This window comes from Amphiura filiformis, chromosome 18 (genome assembly GCF_039555335.1).
Source record: "Amphiura filiformis chromosome 18, Afil_fr2py, whole genome shotgun sequence".
Classification (NCBI taxonomy): domain Eukaryota; kingdom Metazoa; phylum Echinodermata; class Ophiuroidea; order Amphilepidida; family Amphiuridae; genus Amphiura; species Amphiura filiformis.
Genome location: NC_092645.1, coordinates 6,313,015 through 6,333,648, shown reverse-complemented (window position 1 = coordinate 6,333,648; position 20,634 = coordinate 6,313,015). Strand labels below are relative to the sequence as shown.

General features: G+C 39.4%; 1 protein-coding gene across 14 annotated transcripts in view; it reads right to left on the bottom strand.

The window, feature by feature from the left end:
* LOC140139799 (protein 4.1-like) overlaps positions 1 to 20,634 on the bottom strand; it is a 228,181-nt gene that overhangs the window by 148,766 nt on the left and 58,781 nt on the right. For all 14 annotated transcript variants that reach the window (XM_072161510.1, XM_072161512.1, XM_072161518.1 and 11 more), the window contains exon 2: positions 6,546 to 6,650. The gene's annotated coding sequence lies outside the window, so the exon portion shown is untranslated. The remainder of the gene's footprint in view (positions 1 to 6,545; positions 6,651 to 20,634) is intronic.

Here is a 20,634-nt window from a genome sequence, read left to right as displayed (position 1 = left end):
CGTTACCTTTTCCCAAGGAGGGGCGTTTATTCAAGGTCAATTTTAGAACAATAATTCCCATTAAAATCATTAGGTAAACTTAAAACTCACGCTAAAATGACAAACTATGAACTAGAAACACTGACTTCTGGTTCACTTCCGGGTTTCTGATCCAGATTTTCGCCAATTATTGACGCTATTATCCAGGGCCGTAGCAAGGTTGAAAAATGTGGGGCGGCCATCACAAATGTGGAGCGGCCAAATTACAAACCTATGCCCAAATTGAAATAAAAATATAAAGAAAAACATAACAAATGTCTCAAAAAGTGGGGCGGCCATGGCATCCCCGGCCGCCCCGCTTGCTACGGCCCTGCTATTATCGACCATGTGGGCACCTTGGTAAGCTTACTACACGAGATAGCATGGAAATATCGGCATTTTTTAAACATCTTGGTTGAAAAAAGTGGTGGGGGCGTTTATTTGAGGGGGGTGACTATTTGACGAAATACGGTATGTGATAACAACAATTGTTATACTTTGTCTTCGTGGTTCCAGAAGGAAGAGGAAATTTTGACGGGCAATGGTTTTCAAGGAAAACAACAGTCAATGCATTGTAGCTTTTAGTTTCCAAAATTTGGAATTTTGATGTTTGTTGATCTCTACTAAAGGATTGCACATGAGAGGCCTAAATTTCCAACATCCGAGTGATACCAACATTATCATGATTATTCAGCAAAAACTTGGCCACTTCCTTTCAAAACCACAGCCACTGATGCGGAAAGTAGGATTGCATAGGGTATCCTGGCAAAACACTTGCAGCATCTTTGCAATAATTATTTTGATGAACATGATTTACCACGTCAGCACAGCATACTTCCAGGGCCCTGACACTCAGTTCAGAAGTATGTTACTGCGTGGAAGCAGCCATTGACCCTGTAATCGCGTATCCAGGAACTACCGGCCGCGTAGGCGCACTTGTATGCGCCCTATACGTGTTATTGATCGCGTTTGAACATCACGTTGGACTTGTGCTGGTGACGCGTTCATTAGCACCCCAGCACCCCATTAGCACCCCATGGCAGCGCCCATACGTGTGTCAATTTGTGGTTCGCAGGATCTTTTTTTCAGGCTCTGTAGCGTGCAAATTTGGCTGGTGCGATTTTACAGTCTACCGTGTGATACTTCCTTGAATAAGTTACCAGGTTGCCAAAAAATTATGGCCCATTTTTCAGGGGCCACATTTGAAATGTCACACAAATTTACCAAATATTCATCAGGATTCAATTAGAGGCCATTTTGAAACGAAATTGCGCGAAAAGATTGGGACAGTTTATTTCACGCATTACTACTCCCCTTACTCAACAAAAGATGAAAAATAGTAAAAAGTGGTTACGCTCGATGTCTGCTCCAACATTGTTTCCAGGGGGAGGAGGGGGAGTAAGCAAGTACATAACATGAGCCATGCGCGTACGCAGGAATTTCTCAAGGGGGGTGTGATGATAAAAATACTAAAATAAAGAAATGCCCGCGTAGTGGTCATCCCGTCGCGCCTGCGCGACGCAGGGGGGTGTCTGAGGGTGGATGTGCCCCCCTCAGAATTAAGAAACTTTTGGAAAATGAAGACCTAATTGAAGCGATTTGGTGGACCATTTTGGCACTATTAGTGCATGTGTACAATTTTAATTTGAAAAGCCGAAAATTTGTGAAATGACGGTCGATGAAGCCTTTTGTTAACAAGTTTTAACTACAGTTGCAGGCCTATAAATTGTGTTAAACACAAATCGGTAAATGTCGAAAGCAGAAGCAAAATGGCTGCTTGTTTATCCACTATGCAGGGGGTGTCTGAGGGGGATGTGCCCCCCTCAGAATTAAGAAACTTTTGCAAAATGAAGACCTAATTCAAGCGATTTGGTGGACTATTTTGGCACTATTAGCATGATTAGCGTGTAAAATGTTAGTTTGAAAAAGCCGAAAATTTGGTGAAATAGCGGTCCATGAAGCCTTTCATGAACAAGAGTTTTCCCCATGCAGAAGTTGAAAAAATTTGCAAAATGAAGGTCCGATTGAAGCCATTCGGTGATAAATTTTTACACTATTTTTAATCATTGTTTCAAACAGATAAAAGGACCCGAACTCAATTTGCACAATTAAAACCTTGTAGGCCTACGTTGCCGGGGTAGGGTCCGGGGGTAGGGTGTAGAAAAATCTGTGTGGGGGTAGTTAAGGCATCTATATTATGATAATATGTCCACTATACCTCTCTCTCTCTCTCCCTCTCTTTCTTTGCCTTTTCGCCCCCATTTTTATTTTTTTGGACAGAACCAAGGGGGGTGTTTCACACCCGTAACACCCCCCCTGCGTACGCCAATGACATGAGCTATGACAAACGTATCATGTATTTCAGTTCACAGGAATTTGATTTTAACATCAACTGTCCCAACAATTTTCGCACAAGATCGCAGCTACCAACCACACTCTACATACATACTGGTCACTAGAGAAATACCAATACAGTTGTGTAATCCTGCATTGGTCTGGAAGACAGAACACTTTCACACAATGCAGACAGTCCCTAATTGGTATGTGTCCTTATCTAAGGACATGTCAGTTGACAACAGGTGTCTCACACCTGTCAATGCAATCCCCTACAAATAGTACAATGATCTTTGAGGACAAGGCTGACTGACCATTATGCATTATTGGTCCAGCTCAGGGTCAGTCCTGTCAACTGGGGTGGCTGGTAGATTATGTAATCTCTCTTCCTACTACATAACTGCCATGACCAATGCATGACATGCAATAAATTAATGTTTAGGAAGCTCTTTTCAATCTTGGTGCCCTTAATATGGCACAGCAAGTGTCCAGACACATGTCAATGCAATCCCCTACAATAATAGAACAATGACCTTGTTTGAGGACAAGGCTGACTGACCACAACTGCTCAGTTCTGTCAGGGCTGGTTCTGTCAACTAGAGTAGATTATGCAATCTCTCTTCCTAAACATGTATGATCTCACATCCCTGACCCTGCTGGTACAAACAGGGAAGTTGGGAAAGAAATCTTTCTGGCCATTGATCAATGACATGCACTGACCAATAACGAAATGCACTGACCAATAACAAAATAATTCGGTAAAATCATAGACAATGGACAATGGAAAAATGTAAGTTCATTCATTAGAAAATAATCTAATGTTTCTTGGAAATCTCCAAAAGTTGAAACAGTTAAAACCTGATTATCTTTTAATACATAGGTTTTATCTCATTTCTGTATCAAAAAAGTAAACTATATCACACATTCACTGTATGGCTTTTTTTTTTTAGTAAAAAAAAATCAGACTACATTACATGACTACATGTACATGTAGGCTACTGCTAATAATGAAATTTACGAAACTTACGACATTGATCAAGACGGGAAGAACACCAACATGTCTAAAAATTTTGAAACGCCCCTTTCTCACTTCACAATTTATTTCAAAAGGAAGGAGGGATAAAATGAATAACCAGCATGATTTCCCAGGATTTCCCCCTTTCTGTCAACTCCAATCATAGTAATTTGCAAGTCAAGCAGTTTACTGCTTTGGTCTGCTGGAAACAGAGATGTTTTCACTTGACAATTTGTTATTACATGTGTGTCTAAAGACAATAAAAGTCAATTTGTTGGTCCTGTTCCTCGCTTGCATCAACCATCCCTCCCTGCATCAAAAATTAATCACTCTGTGAAATGTTTTCATTATTTCATATGTTTAGTTTTTAAAATTTTGAAAATTAGAACGATTTCTTAAATTTTTTTTAAAAAACCTGTTCTACCGTTGGATGAACTTGCCAAGTGGAGGTTGGTATGGATTGTTTTGTTTTCTGGAGGAGGATAATGACCCTAAAAAATTGGACCCTAAAAATCAAACCCTAAAAATTCAACATATTTTGATTTTGTTTTCAACAAATTTTTAGTCAAAATCAATCTGCCACTTCATACAGCTAAACAAAATGAAATCCCACAACATAAAATGTGGGTCGGTCAGCCAGTAGAAGCCCCCCCCCCCCAATCACCAATACTGTATGTATTGGAGAAAAGGAGAACACATGATGAAGAAAACAGGACACTGTTTTCAAATAATTATTGTATTCAATGGGAGCTGTAACTGATATGCATCAACTGTTGAAGATCTCTTCCAGCACCTCAATGACCACAACCCACACAAAGGTCCTTGAACTTCAAACAAGTTCACCATTGACAGAAATTGTCAACTGTTCTACCTAGTTCCATAAAATATTATATCTAGTATGGTACCCTGGGGGTGTATGTGCCCATCAGAGTGCCCATCATTGTCTTGATGATGAATGGAAAATGATTGGTTTACCAAATTTCTAGCAACAAAGAAACTGTGGTTGAAAACTCTCAAAAATATTCTCATTTGAGGACCACAATGTCAGGAACTGCTGCCTTATTAGGCAAAAAAAATTGTTGTGTTGCCCTTAACAGACCAACCCTAAATACTGAAAATTAGGGTCACAATTTCTTTTTTTTGAATGATTTTTACAGATTTGTTCAAAAAATCAATGTCTTTTGAATTAATATCTAACATGTCTAAGTACAGCTTGTCTGTACACAGTGCGATAATACTTGTACATAAGAGGGAGGCACTTAATTAAGGAAGAAGAAGAAGTATCCATATGTTAAAATTGACAAATGTCCCACAATTGAAGAGCATTATTTAAAATTTGAGGGAATTTTAAAAACTGAAGGTTTAAAAAAAGAAAAGAAAGAAAGAAAAGGAAATCCGACCGACCGACCAAATTTCCCACTTGAGGGCAACACAACAATTTCTTTTTTTTGGCCTTATGTGAAGAAAATCATCAGAAAATCACCACTATTCAAAATTCCCACAGAATTATTTATGAATTTCTCAGCACTACATGTACATCAGATGGCAATAGTATTGATTGACAAATGGCTGTGGTGACTGCAAGCTGATACTTGTGTACTGGACTGAACAGAAAAGGTCACACTACCCTGGAAGGTGAAGTTCAACAAACTTTGAAGAAAACCTGATCCCTCTTGAAGGACGTCATGTTATTGTTGTTTACTTCAGAATAAAAATAAACTGCCAGCCACAGAGATGTATAGGTACAGTACAAGTACATTTGTACCTGTGCATTAGGGTTTAATGTGCGTATGAGAAGGTCCTACCTACACTGCAATTTTGAACCACAGTTGTAGCTAGCCTGTTGTGGTGGGATCGAAATTGCAAAAATCCACGAATGGCTCCGGACACAATCTTTTAAAAGTGAACAGGAGTGATCAGGGAATAAGCTCCAGGGGTATCACCCCTCCCCCCTAAAAAATTATTGTTTGCTCTTGTGACAGCCAGTGTCAGTGGTGGGCGGGTCAGTCCGCGTCCGGCGCTGCCCACCGTAGCTACAACCCTGATTTGAATATATTTCTTCATTACACATGATGACACCTGACAGCTATTGCAGATGGGGATTTCTTTCACTAAACCGTCCATATCTGCATAGTTCATTCATCTCTTGCAATTTTGGTAGTTTGATCACAAAAGCACCATTACTCAGTAATTAAAACTAAATGACTATATGATTTGGTAGGAACATTGCACAATTCTCCTCACAACAAACTGCACTTGAATAAAAAGGTATTTAAAGCAAGCTGACATATGTCCTCCTCTTACCGACTTGGCGAGTGAGCTGTACGAGCCCCACCCTAAATGTACATGTAGTTGTTAGACCGAGCATGTAGTTTGACCCTCCCAGTTCAGTCTCGATAACATGTAGGCCTACTTGGCTTATTATATAGTTCATGAAAAGCAAGAAGCTAAAAGGTACTGCTGCATTGAGAGCTAGAAATTTCAGCTCCAGGTCACAGCAAGCAGGTGGATCAGGGACTCTAAGGACTAAGGGTTCAGGGGGCCCTGAGCAAAAGCGGAAATGAAATAAGGGCTGATAAAGGAAAAGAGGCCCTACACTGCTCCTTGTCCATGGGTCCCCAAGGCGCCTGCTATGCCAGTCTGAATCACAAGTTTACGGGAGGTACCGCAACTGCATGCATTACGTATGTCAAATTGTCAAGTAGACTACATGTAGAAGTAGACTAGCAGTAGAGTATCAGTGGTCAGTAGTCAAGGGGGAGCATCAGCATACAAAGATGAAAAATTCCTGATGGGGGAAATTGAGGGGGGACCCAGCTTTACTGGGACAATTGTGCGAGGGCAGCAAGATGCGTACAAACATTTTCAATTTTACATTCAGTGTGTTTACTGGGGCTAATAACGAAGATTCACAGGGCAATTCTGGTCGATCTGTGCCCAGAAGATGGAGCTTGTCAGCCTGGTATTACAGCCATCTGGGAGTGGGAGCACTTACCCCCTCCTCATCTGATATGATACTGGGGAAATGAGGTAATATCATCTCATTCATCTACAGTTTGTATGTATCGACTTGGACCTCAAAGATCTGTATTCATTATCCCAGAGTATGTAGTATCACACCAGTCTGCAAACTTCCCCTACCCTCCACATTTTATTACATCCATGCCCCAAATCTTACCTTAAAAAGATAACAAGGAATATATAAATCCAAATATAAGTCCACAGCTGGGGAGGGGATGAATGAGTTATCAGGCCTGCAGAGTTTGAGCTGGAGCTGGCTCGTCTGAAATCAAGAAAGATAGAAAAGCATTACAATATTAGACCATACTCTCATATTCCAAGTTCAAAACTGAAACTAATTTCCAGACAGAGAGACACCCAGTATAATTTTTGATAATCATTAATGGTTAAATGGAGTCAATAGTATTTATTGCAACATGAATAAATTATGATTACACAATGCATGCATGAGCACCAAAATACATGCCGGATCCATGGTTATTTTCAGAGGGTTAATTTTTCGCAATTTTAAGGGGGTACTACACCCCTGGCCAATTTTGTACCTATTTTTGCATTTTTCTCAAAAATTATAGCGCATTGGTGACAAGTAAGATATGTATATTATAGGGGCAAGGACTACAACTACTGCACTGAAAATTCAGCAACTCAAGACAAGTAGTTCTTGATTTATTGATCAAATATTGGTTTTCCCTCATTTTTGACTGTAACTCCACAACTGTTGTCTGTGCTGAAGTAAAATTGCCAGTGCAGTAGTTGTAGTCCTTGCCCCTATAATGTAAATATCTTACTTGTCACCAATGTGCTATAATTTTTGAGAAAAATGCAATAATAGGCACAAAATTGGGCATGGGTGTAGTACCCCCTTAACTGTTCTGAACAGATTTGCGGTTCCTTTAATTTATGGTTAGCTAGTATTCATCCCAGCCCCAACTCAACACAAAAGTTGGTAACCATGAGAATTACCAAATCTTTCAATGACTCCCTCTGCAATGATTTTTCATCACATTTACCCCCTTTTTCATGCAAAATCGAGGACAAAATTTTGCCAAAAACAGCACATTTTTTTGTGGTTTTCAATGACTAGAATTTCAAACACCCCTTTTCAAACACTAAAACATAAAATTACCGGATTTTCTCAAGTACCCCTTTTACCCTAATTTTGCGTTTTTGCGGTGCTGATTTCACAGTCAAATTTTGCGCTATTTTGCCAATTTTGAGGTCCTCGCTACTGGTAAAAAAAATTACCCCTTTTCTGCGCTATTTGGCAACTCTCATGGTTACCAACTTTTGTGTTGAGTTGGGGGCGGGGTATACATATTTACAAGCCTATAGGTTTAACAAATATTTTCACTAGGTTTTAAATTCACAGTTCCCTCTTTAACTGCGAAAAACACGAAAATCAAACCCCCGTGAAAATTCTACATATTTTTTTAAAAATTAGGTTCCTTATTTAAAATGTGTCCTACATGAATAACATTATAACACTTTTGCAGTTTAGTAGAACCAGGGAACTGGTAGAACATATGGTTGTCACTACGTGGGGTTGAATTGAATTGTTCACACACTATGGACCACAATGGCCTCATCCTAATGGCATAGTCCAATAACCTCAATTAAACAATCATGGTGCAAAACTTGACCTCAAGTTACAGAGTATGAGTTTTTGTGCCCAAATTTTCAAAGGTCATTCAATCAATGTACAAATGTATTGGGGTTAAAGAAATGTGCCCTTATAGATGAGCATGTTGTGGATCCTAGTGACAAGTATTCAAGAATCGGATTGACACCTTTAAAGTACCGTATTGAAAGATCTCTGTGGCAACAGAAACACTCCCTGGTATATTACCATGATTACTAGTCAGAATGCATAAAATTGAAGCTTGGCATTCACCAAGCAGCTGGCATAGTGGTTTTACGCCTACGCATAATTATGATGCCAGCCTATTTAGGCTTCCACTCTCTAGTTGTGTTCACATTATCGGATGTACGCCTGGCAAACTTGGTTGGGGCAAGTTGCTAGGAGTAGCGGTAGGTGCTGCCAGGAGTAGTGGCAGTGTGAACAATGGTCAGCGTAAGTTCCGCCATGCATACGTCCGGGCCGACGATTTACTCCTGACAAAAAGCCAGGAGTAGCTGGCTGGGTGTAACCTCCGCCAGGCGTAAGTTGCAATGTGGACGCTGCTACACCTGGCATCCGGTGTAAGTTTGACCTTTTGTTGGTCAGAACTAAGAAATTACATATCGTGTGGTTGAAAAAGGTCACAGAAACACCGGAAGTGGTAGCCAACCAATGTTTACGTCAACCAGAAGTGAATGCTTGGTGGAACTGGTCGGCGTAGTGCTTAGGCCTGGCATTTTCGGGTAATTTTTTTTTTTTTTTTTAAGTTTTTTATTTTTTCGGTTTTGTAGTGTCTCTGGACCTAGACCTAAATGCCAGGATCATTCATGGTTGACCTAAAAAAAAAAAAAAAAAAATTTCAAGATATTTTGTTATTTTTATATGAAAATTGATAATTTGCATTCATGTCATAGTCTATTAATGATTTCAAAATGTATTGAATTTGAATGCATTTTGAAATCATTAAAATTTTTTTTTTTTTTTTTTTTTTTTTTTTTTTTTTTGAATTTTGGGTACCGGGGAGGTATTTCCTACCGGGTAATGTAATCTCGGCGGGTACCCGTTTACCCGACCGAAAATGCCAGCCTTAGTAGTGCTAAGACTAGAGTAGGCTAGGTGTGGACACGCGGTAGGAGTTGGGAAAATTTTTGTGGAATTTTTACGTAAGTTTGCGTCAGGTGTAACTCAAAATGTGAACACAACTTCTAGCTCTTCATGTGTAGCTGATTTTATTATGTTTATAACCTAAATTACCCTACCCTACACATTGCCTACATGTAACATCAATGACTCATGGTTTGTTCATGTGCATGTAATAATGTTTTATGTTCTCATATAAAATTTGTAACCTGCAGCTTTTGGTACACTTTGTCCCGAAAATTATTTCAGTCTGACGATGGTTGTTTGTTTGCCTAAAGTTTACTTTGGCAGTGGTTTAAAGTTATGAATTGAATTGTTCAAAATACATTAAGTCCTGAGCGCTCAGATCCACATTTTTATACACACAAATAGATTTTTGTTAATTCAAAATCATATCAAGATGCACAGAAACATGCTATACAAAAATGTTACTTTTTAAAGCGATGTAAATGGATATGACAACCATTATCACTGATTCCTTTTCATTTTGGTGCACTGCTATTCTCCAACACATGGACCAGCAAATTTTGGCTAAACCTCAACCTACATGTACAAAACTTAACTAGTCTACCACAAATGTGTAGTACCGAATACAAATTCTAGATGTGTCTAGCTGTGCACAGGAAAAAGAAATCCTGCAATTTTGCATTCCAATGTTATATTTGTTGACTGCAATATAGTCCATGATGTAGCAAAGATAACAAGTTCCTTGTCAAAAATTGACACCGTTTATTTATCCAGGTGTGGCTATCAGTTTTTGCAGCTTGTCTGGTATCAGTGTGATTATGACACCACTACATGCTAACCATTGAAACATCATCTCAGATCATGAGTAAGAGAGCTGCTATCCCTCGTTTAATAAGACCAGTACCGTATTTGAAATAGCTGCCTAATGTTCAATGGTGATACAGACTTGAATCACCATTTTTGTGCGTTTTGCCTCAAAAGTGGGGGAGGGGTAAAACTGGGAAGGAATATTTGGGGGTGCAAATGCCCCCCCCCCTTGCAGCACTGCCACTGTTAAGTGGTATATTTTTTGCAACAATCAGTCACTTCCTTCATGGAAGGTTTGAATCAACATCTTTATACATTATTTTGTACATCATATAGGCCTAACTTTGTGAACAATTGAATCATCACAAATATTATTTTGCTTTCATGACAGCCATCCATGTGTTTGTATGAGAGCCAGGATCTATGATGACAGGCAAAACATACAAATGTTGTAGTCCCATTCTTCTCTTCATAATCCAGTATGGTGTTGTATGACAGGCAAAATGTTATGAGCACTGCAAAGAGACAGCAGAATATTTGCTTTCTGAAAAAGTAGCATGAAAGGCGCAGTTTGAAATTAGAACATCGCCAGGGTGCAATCCTCTCCCCTGGATCCCTTGAACTCTCACATATCACTGTGACATAGTTCTACGACCCCAGTATGGTATATGCTCAATGCTCAACAAGTCAACATAATAAGGTTTCTGAATGCTTGTCAGGAAGAAACCAATTTACTTAAGCAGAGAAAGGTTATCGCCCTTTTGGCGACCTCAAAAAGGTCATCTTGCTTCGACCGGTGAGATTGTCATATGACCTGTTTGGCGCGTGCGGGCTCGTGTAGGTTGGTCCACTCATCTTGCGTGATCTGGTCGGGTCGTTGCATGGACCAATGGGGACAGGCCTTTCATAGAAAGGTCGGCTCGGGTTTTCCCCGAAAAATCACATCACATTCAGATTTCATCCGATAAGGATCCAAAATATTTATTTTGAGAAATCATCGTTGATTGACGCAATCAGTGTCAATAAAAATTGGAACTGTTTTATAATTGCATATCGTGTAGCTTCGTCAGTAAAATTGGCATAGAAAAGCTGGAACTGTTTATTATTGCACATCGTGGTGGCTTCATCAATTAAATTACCATAGAAAAATTCCTGGGAGAAAAATTGGAACTGTTTTCATCATCAATCTTCACGGGTTCGTCCATTGTGAGTGTTGAACTTTTTGTTCGAAAAGATCGAAGTGCAACGGTATAAAGAAGGACTGAATTGTAGTTACGAGTAGAAAAATTCCTGGGAGATAATTGGAACTGTTTTCATCATCTTAAATCTTCACGGGTTCGTCCATTGTGAGTGTTGAACTTTTTGTTCGAAAAGATCGAAGTGCAACGGTATAAAGAAGGACTGAATTGTAGTTACGAGTAGAAGTTTAATCAAGATGGAAAAAGAAAAGGAACAAAGAGAGGATCTAGAGGAGCGAGAGGCAGAGGCGCTAATTCTAGTAATTTAACAACAGTACGTACAGGTCGAGTGGAATCGCCAGCTGTTGAAAGACATGTCAGAGAAACTCGTGCTCAATCTAGAGCGATCAACCAATTGGTGCATGATCATAATCAAGCAGGCCCATCGCAACCGCAACCGGAACGAGTGCAAGATCAACAAGCGGCGGTGCTAGACCAGGTAGACCCAGGAATAGCAGCGGTACCACTTCAACAAGATCAAGTCCAAAATCAACCGGCAATGGGGCCAGAAAACCAACTGCAAGGACCAATTCCAGTCGTGCCAGTACATCAAGAGGCGGCTAGAGTATTACCGGACCAATTACTTGCAGGTAATTTTCGGGACAATGATCAGGCATTACGAAATGTTCATGCTAATGCAAATACCAATTCAAATGTTCTGAGTTGTAGTAGCATTGATGGTATTAATAATAGAAGTGCAAATTCGATGAGCGCAGTCAGTGTAAATAATCAATTGAGGCAACAGCCACAAGTTAATCATGCTATTAATGCTGCACCATCAATGGCGTTGAATAATGTCAATAGTGCTTATGGTGCGGTAAATAACCAATCAATACAAAATGCCAATAATTTCAGTATGCCAGTGTCATCAAGTGGTGCTTTTGGTCATGATGGTTCTAGCAATAATCAATCAATAATCAATAATCAATCAAGGCAAAATGGCAATTCTAATATGCCAGCTCCGGCTTTGAGTTTGTTGACAAGTACGAGTACCAATTCAAATGCACTGAATAGTACATATGGTGTTGTAAATAATCAAGCAGGGCAACATGTCAGGGTTAATGATGCTCGTTCAATATCGTTTATACCAGGTACAAATACAAACGTATCAAATACAAGGCCTAATAATATTAGTATGAATATTGCTGGTGACACATCCATCCAGCAGGGTAGTAATTTTAATACCAATTCAAGTAGTGTAGGCACTAGCAGCAATGTTGATATGAATGTGTCGTTAAGTGATCAACTGCAATATGGATTCAACCCATTGACATCAGTTTGTAGCCCATTGGGTACTGGAATTCCTCAAACAATGAGATCAAAAATTATAAATGGCGAATATGTTGATTTGGCATTATTGTTAGAAAAAAGTGATCCAAATAAGAGAATCGAAGAGGATAATAACTTATCACTTTCAATCAATGAAGGAGGAAGGATTGTTTGGAAAAATACAAAACCAAAGAAATTCATCACATCCATTCACCAATGGACAAATGCTTTCCTCATATTTACTGCGGTTTTTTGGAGGCTCATCCCAATCAAGGCGCAAGAATTGCTCAAGTATTTGCATACAATTAGAACTGCGGCGTCTAGGTTCGGCGGTTGGGGTTGGCGCAGCTATGATCAGCAGTTCAGGATGAGACAGCAAAGCCATCCACAAAATTCATGGGCTATCTTAGACGAGAATTGTGGGCGGTGTATGTGGCGGTACCTACATTCAATTCATATGCTGGGAGTAGGTCTTTCAATTATCAGAATGCCGGCACATCAGGGGTGAATACATACCCTAATACCAGGAGTAGCAATTTTGAATTTTCGTTCCAGGCCAAGTCAAGGGGGGGTTCGTCAACAATTCAGCGGAAGAAATTCATCAGCAGCAAATCCAACAAACCAAAGGGGTGGTAGGCCAGGAAACAATGTGTGTTTCAACTTTAACAGGCGAGGTTGTTTCAGACAAAATTGCATGTATCCCCACAAATGTGAACAATGCGGGGACCAAGGTCACGCAGCATCCGGGTGCAGGAAAAGAGGAAAGTAAAGTCAAAAATTGTGGTAATAATAGGGCTGCAAAAAATTCACAGAATATTAATTGCACATGTTGTAAATACCCATCTCCAATTAAAGTAAATGCACTTAGCCCCTTATTAGATCAATATCCAGATGTAGCAGCAGCAAAAATATTAAAAGAAGGGTTTTCAGAAGGATTCAAATTAGGTTACTTAGGTGAGAGGGTAGCGAGGGAGGCTCAAAATCTACCATCAGTTAGGCGATTCCCAGATAGGGCAATTGAAAAATTAAACAAAGAAATACGTGCAAATCGAATCGCAGGCCCATTCAATGTTTGTCCAATAAATAATTTAATAGTCTCCCCAATTGGGCTTGTACCAAAGTCAGAGCCAGGAAAATTCAGGCTAATCCAGCACCTTTCATTTCCAGAGGGGGGGTCCATAAATGATGGAATTGAACCGAAAAATTGTAAGGTGAAGTATGCAAGTTTTGATGTTGCTGTTCAATTGGTAGCAGGCATAGGAAAGGGGGCGCTAATGGCTAAAGCGGATATCGAATCAGCTTTTAGGCTTTTACCAATTCATCCGGGTGATTTTCAATTATTAGGCATGAAGGTATTGGAGCAATATTATGTGGACAAAGCCTTGCCAATGGGCGCGTCTTGCCACCCGCGTTATTTGAAAAATTTTCAACTTTTATCGAATGGGCAGTGAAAAAGGAGGCGGGCACTGATAGAATAACTCATTACATGGATGACTTCTTCCTAACGGGAACGCATGACGAAGTTCGTCATACATCTTGCAGCCGACTCGTAAAATGTCTCGAGAAGGTTTGCAAGAATTTGGGAGTTCCGCTAGCTCCAGACAAATCTGTGGGTCCAACAACAAAAATTACTTATTTAGGTCTGGAAATTGATTCGTAAAGCAGATAATTTCAGTACCGAAGACAAGCTAAAAAGCATTCGGGAAAAAATTGATAGCGCATTAAAATCAACGAAAATCTCGTTGAAAGAATTGCAATCAGTTATAGGATCCCTTTCCTTTATATGTAAAGCAGTATCTCCAGGAAGAGCATTCTTGCGAAGACTAATAGACTTAACATGTGGGGAGCAGAATTCAGGACGAAAAATAGAATTATCACAAGGAGCGAAAGAAGATTTAAAAATGTGGGTCTTATTTTTAGGATATTTCAATGGGATTACGATAATACCTGACCAAATATGGTCAGGTGAAGAAGATCTACAATTATTCACAGACGCTAGCGCAGGTATTGGGTGTGGAGGCTATTTTAAGGGCAAATGGTTCCAAAGCAAATGGCCAGATGAGGTAAAGCACCACTCCATTGCTTGGCTAGAGTTGTTCCCAGTAGTAGTAGCAATAGTTTTGTGGGGATCAGCTTGTAGGAAAGAAAATATTAGTCAGGTCAGACAATCAGTCTGTTGTGTCAATTGTGAACAAGCAAACATCAAAGTGTCCGAAAATAATGAATCTGATTCGCTTTTTTTACGTTACAATGCTTAAAGTCAAATATTGCCTTTTTAGCAAAACATATTCCAGGCAAGAAAAATGACATTGCAGATGCTCTCTCACGCTTCCAGGTAGAGCGCTTCCGGATGGTGGCGCCAGAAGCAGAAACAGAGGGCTTACAGGTACCAACATTTCTTTGGAGGATCTAGAGTGCGTAAGCCAACAATTATTGACAGCTTCTATGGCAAATTCGACTTGGGCATCATATAGAGCAAGTGTCAATTCATTCATAAATTTTAGAGATCAGTTTAAATTGAAAAAAAATTGGCCAGTGCCTCAAAGTCATGTTATGGCATTCATTGCATTTTTGGTAATAGAAGGAAAATCGCCACTCGACAACAACTCAAAAATGTCAGCTTTAGCCTTTGTACATAAGGTCAATGGGTGGATAGATCCGACAGATAGCTTCATAATAAAAAAGCTAAAAGAAGGTTGCAGGCTGAAAAAACCCCCAATGTGATACAAGGCTTCCTATCACACCAGTTTTATTATGCGATTTAGTGGTGAAATTGCCATCTATGTGTAGTTCGCAATATGAAGCTTTGTTATTCAAAGCGGCCTTTCTCTTAGCATTTTTGCATTTTTAAGGGCAGGGAATTTTCAAGCCTTAGAAAATCAGGTGACATGTCAAGAATTTTAGCAATAGATGACATTTCAATATCAAACCAAATACTGGAGGTAAGAATTAGATATTCAAAAACCGACCAATTAGGGTTATCATCTACATTGAAGATTGAAAGATCTACAGGTTGCAATTTATGTCCGTAAAAGCGTTGGAAGAATTCCTTCTGGTAAGACCGAATCGGCAAGGCCCTCTTTTCATACATTTTGCGGGAGAACCGCTAACAACATTTCAATTTGGTAGCATGAAAAAAAAGGGCATTAGGCTCTTAGGATTATCACCTGCCCACTTCAGTACGCATAGCTTTAGGATTGGCGCAGCCACGGCTGCTGCATTAGGTGGGGCCTCAGAGGAGAAAATAAAACAAATGGGAAGATGGAAATCGTCCGCTTTTCATTCTTACATTAGACCACAGCTGTTAATAAATTCAGCTCAGATTTTTCTGTGATCAGCGAAAAAGGATAGCAATCAGTTTAATGTCAGAATAATGGGGCTTAAAAATCATAGATAGGCCTGTTCAGTGCTTGTACTAATGTTTGTAAGATAAATATTATTTTCAGGTATTTAGCCTAGAAAATGCAATGTGAAAATCTCTCAATAGATGTTAACCAAGCGGATTCTGAAGTCCTAGCTATTCATGGGCATGATCCAGAAAGAATGTCAATACCACAATGCAGCACTTAACATGTAATAAAAAATTATTTTTCAGGTATCTCACTTTGGAAATATGATGAAAAAATCTTTCAGCAGAGATCTAAGGATAATATCTTATTTGTATAACTAACTACAATATTTAGTTCTTTTCAGGTAATTCGCCAAGGAAAATGGTCAAGAAACTCTCTCGGCGTGTGGCAATTGCAAACAAAATATTGTACATGTAACATAAAGTATTTAAAAACATGGGGCATGGAGCCTCATATAATTTCCAATTTACTAATTCTCACTTTCTCTCCCTTACAGACCGACACATGCGAACGTGGTTGGTCGGGGATAGCATTTTTAGACGCGCAGGTATACATAACACACAATTGCACGGTGGAGGAGAATGTATGTGGGACGGAAAGCCGGGAGGACATTTGTCATACTTAATTGGTAGAGTAAGATGGCTGTTGGGAAAGGCACAGTTCCCAACAACCATAATTGTGCACTTTGGCACTAATGATATCCTCCAAGCAAGTTTGGGGAAATAAGGTCATGTGTTACAGAAAGTCTTAAAACCATTAGACAACTACTACCATTTGCTCGCATTATATGGTCGGATATCCTTTTAGACTTGGGTACTCTTTAGAGAAGAAGAAAGGGGCGGGGGTACGTTGCACTAAGAATATCAATCAACATGCGCACAAGGTTTGCAGAGAAATGTTGGGGGGTAATGCCCACATCATTAGATACAATAACGTCTTGCACCCCAGTATCAACAATGCCGATGATGATGGCCCCATTTATGGGTTTGATTGTACTCATCCTTCAGATAGAGGTTTGTTGATTTTAAGGCAGCAAATATCCAATGCGCTGGTGGTTTTTAATAACAGTCCACAAATATTTGCGTCCCCACCTGGGTCTGAGAATTTAGACAATTAGATTAATGGGAAAAGTGCAATTAATACAAAATGGGGAGGGGGGAGGGAGGGGGAGGATTAGCGACATCCTAGCATTGCATGTCTAGGATGCCGTTTGGAGGAAAATGATGTAGCAAAAATCAAATAATTTATATTAAAAATAGCCATATAAGGCGTACATTATGGAATAAGATGAAAAATAGTAAATTACAAATGTTTATTTTTATACATGTATTCATTTATTAATAATATTTTTCTAAATATAGACAACTTGGTCTTCAAGGATGCTCGGAAAACTTCTCATGAGCTCCAGCCAGTTGCAAGGATGATCGTGAAAACTTCTCGCGACCTCCAAGAAATATTCAATTAATTAATATGCTTCTAAGGCTTCAGCTTTTTGCTTATTTTGCTTTGCTTGTAAGCAGGTTCCCTTACAGCTTCTAGCGTAAATCACCCTAGTCACACATATGCATCACTTTTAGGCAACTCGTCTGGGAGGATTTTGGGCAGCTTTTCCCCCATTATTGTCTCATCATGTGTTTTGATTAACTTCGGAGCTTCCCCAGGTTTTGGCTTGCGTATCTCACACAGTCCTGTGATATATACCGGTATCCTTATTTTATATTCAGATGTGCCATCTATTAATATGCTTATTGCTTGCTTGCTGAAGCCTTAGACAATTTTGCTTGATAATGTTGTATTAAATTTCTTTAAATGCTTATTCATTGATGTATTTGATTCGCATAAGCAAAATAAATGCGATCCTATTGGATGGCTGATATGTGTGGCAAATGTGATTTCCGTTTGGTTTTTCCTTTCTCTGTCTATGGGTAATAAGGTTTCTGAATGCTTGTCAGGAAGAAACCAATTTATAAGCAGAGAAAGGTTATCGCCTCTTTGGCGACCTCAAAAAGGTCATCTTGCTTCGACCGGTGAGATTGTCATATGACCTGTTTGGCGCGTGTGGGCTCGTGTAGGTTGGTCCAATCATATTGCGTGTTCTGGTCGGGTCGTTGCATGGACCAATGGGGACAGGCCTTTCATAGAAAGGTCGGCTCGGGTTTTCCCCGAAAAATCACATCACATTCAGATTTCATCCGATAAGGATCCAAAATATTTATTTTCCCACCCGCCACTCCCAAAAATTGGTGTTTCGTCATGCTCGGATCTCGTGTTCATTTTTTAAAGAAGGGCAAGTTTAGAAGTGGCGACAGTGGTTCATGAGGAAGTTTTCGCATAACATTGCAACAATGTGAGCGAAAAAATAGCAACTTGTAATTAATAAAAAATTATTCGCTACAAAGGACAAACGCTTAATTTTGTGTTAAAAGGAGTAAAAATGGTAATTAAAGCTACAATTATTTTCTCATCTTCCTTAAACAAGACATTAATTATAGTAGGCTTCTTTCGTTAGGTTTTCCTACAATGGCTTGGGAGTCTTGTCATAAGCTCCAACCATTGCATGGAAATATTTTGTGTCTACTTAATGTGCAGTTTAAGAATTTTGAGAGGAAAATGATGTAGCAAAAATCAAATAATTTATATTAAAAATAGCCATATAAGGCGTACATTATGGAATAAGATGAAAAATAGTAAATTACAAATGTTTATTTTTATACATGTATTCATTTATTAATAATATTTTTCTAAATATAGACAACTTGGTCTTCAAGGATGCTCGGGAAAACTTCTCATGAGCTCCAGCCAGTTGCAAGGATGATCGTGAAAACTTCTCGCGACCTCCAAGAAATATTCAATTAATTAATATGCTTCTAAGGCTTCAGCTTTTTGCTTATTTTGCTTTGCTTGTAAGCAGGTTCCTTACAGCTTCTAGCGTAAATCACCCTAGTCACATATGCATCACTTTTAGGCAACTTCGTCTGGGAGGATTTTGGGCAGCTTTTCCCCATTATTGTCTCATCATGTGTTTTGATTAACCGGAGCTTCCCCAGGTTTTGGCTTGCGTATCTCACACAGTCCTGTGATATATACCGGTATCCTTATTTTATATTCAGATGTGCCATCTATTAATATGCTTATTGCTTGCTTGCTGAAGCCTTAGACAATTTTGCTTGATAATGTTGTATTAAATTTCTTTAAATGCTTATTCATTGATGTATTTGATTCGCATAAGCAAAATAAATGCGATCCTATTGGATGGCTGATATGTGTGGCAAATGTGATTTCCGTTTGGTTTTTCCTTTCTCTGTCTATGGGTAATGACCTAGAGTATTTCGGGGTATTTTAACTCATCTTCCGTCACCATGAGGTCATTTTCAAGACATCAGTGATATCCATGTTATCGAGCTTTATCATGAAATTGAGACTGCTCTGGCTTGCAGCGTTTCACATGAACATCGGACATTTACCCCGTAACATATACTTGCCTACTAAGTCTAGTATACAGGGGGTATGATTACATGACCTACATATTCCAAACATGAATTCAGGAAATGAATTCAATGGGTATTTAGGGGATTGTAAATGATACCCAGGGACTGGTAGATTCATACTGATCACAGTGGATAGACAGGGAGTCATTGAACTTCGGACAAGAAAAACAAGAAGGTGGTATACTTGGGAAGGAGTGTCTACCTGTATGATAGAGGCTAAGCTGCATGAGTGTGCATGGGGAGCAAAGTGAATTTCAGGGGGGTGCAAAATTGACAAATTTTGCACCACAAAAAGTGGAAATTTCATAATTTGGATGATTTTGCCTCAAAAGTGGGGGGGGGGGCAACTGGAGGGTAAGAAAAATATTTGAGGGCAAATTCCCCCTTTCCCCCCCCCCCCACCCCCAAAATGACAAATTTTCTACACAGGAGATGTTTAAATGATTATCACGTGGGGCTCATTGACATTACAACATATCATATGCAGGCATATATATTACTGAGAGCTCATTGCATACTACCAGGCTGGCCACAAATCTATGTATTGAAACTTTTGAAGTTTAAAACTGGTTTGCACTTTCCTGACTGGAGCAATGGTTAACCCATTACAAGATCCCCATGACCATTGACCCCCCCCCCATGAGAATCTTGGTATCCCTAAAAAACACACAGTCACTACACACACAAAAAAAATTGACAATTGCATTGTCGAATGTGCATGACCAACAATGTTAGTTCGTGTTTTAGAGGAGTAAACTGCTCTAGAAACCAAATTAATATGCTACCATTTGATTCATGATTCCTATGCCCCACAGCAATTTCAGTTTGCTGCCCAGACACAAGTAGGACGCACACTGAAATTAATTCATTAGTTCGTGATCCGACTTAATTAGCTGTCCAGATTTAAACAACCTCTCCTAAATGTAGGATGATAAAGCAAGGGTTAAATCTATTTCTGATTATTTAGCCAACTTTCAACATACACACATTATATACCCGGTACATCAGACAAACCTACATGATGGATGACCATTCATCTAAATGGTGCCAGGGCCCGGGGCATGGGATCATTCCCCAAAAATCTTCAGCCCCCCCATAAAAACTGTCTGCCTTGGATCAATCTACCAAAAAAAAAAATCATGGTGCTTGCTAGTCTGTATTTTAGGTCAGAGCCTCAGCCCCCCCCCCCCCCTTCCCAGCTGTGTCACAAAAAGTTCTAACTTGTTATATTAAAATTATTGACCTTCAATTTGAGTTGGCTACAGTTGCAGGGCTGTTTTGGCTGTACCATTTTATCATATGCATTTGACCCCTGTCAAAAATAAATATACGGTAACATAAATCTTCACTACTTTTAGCCAAATTTATG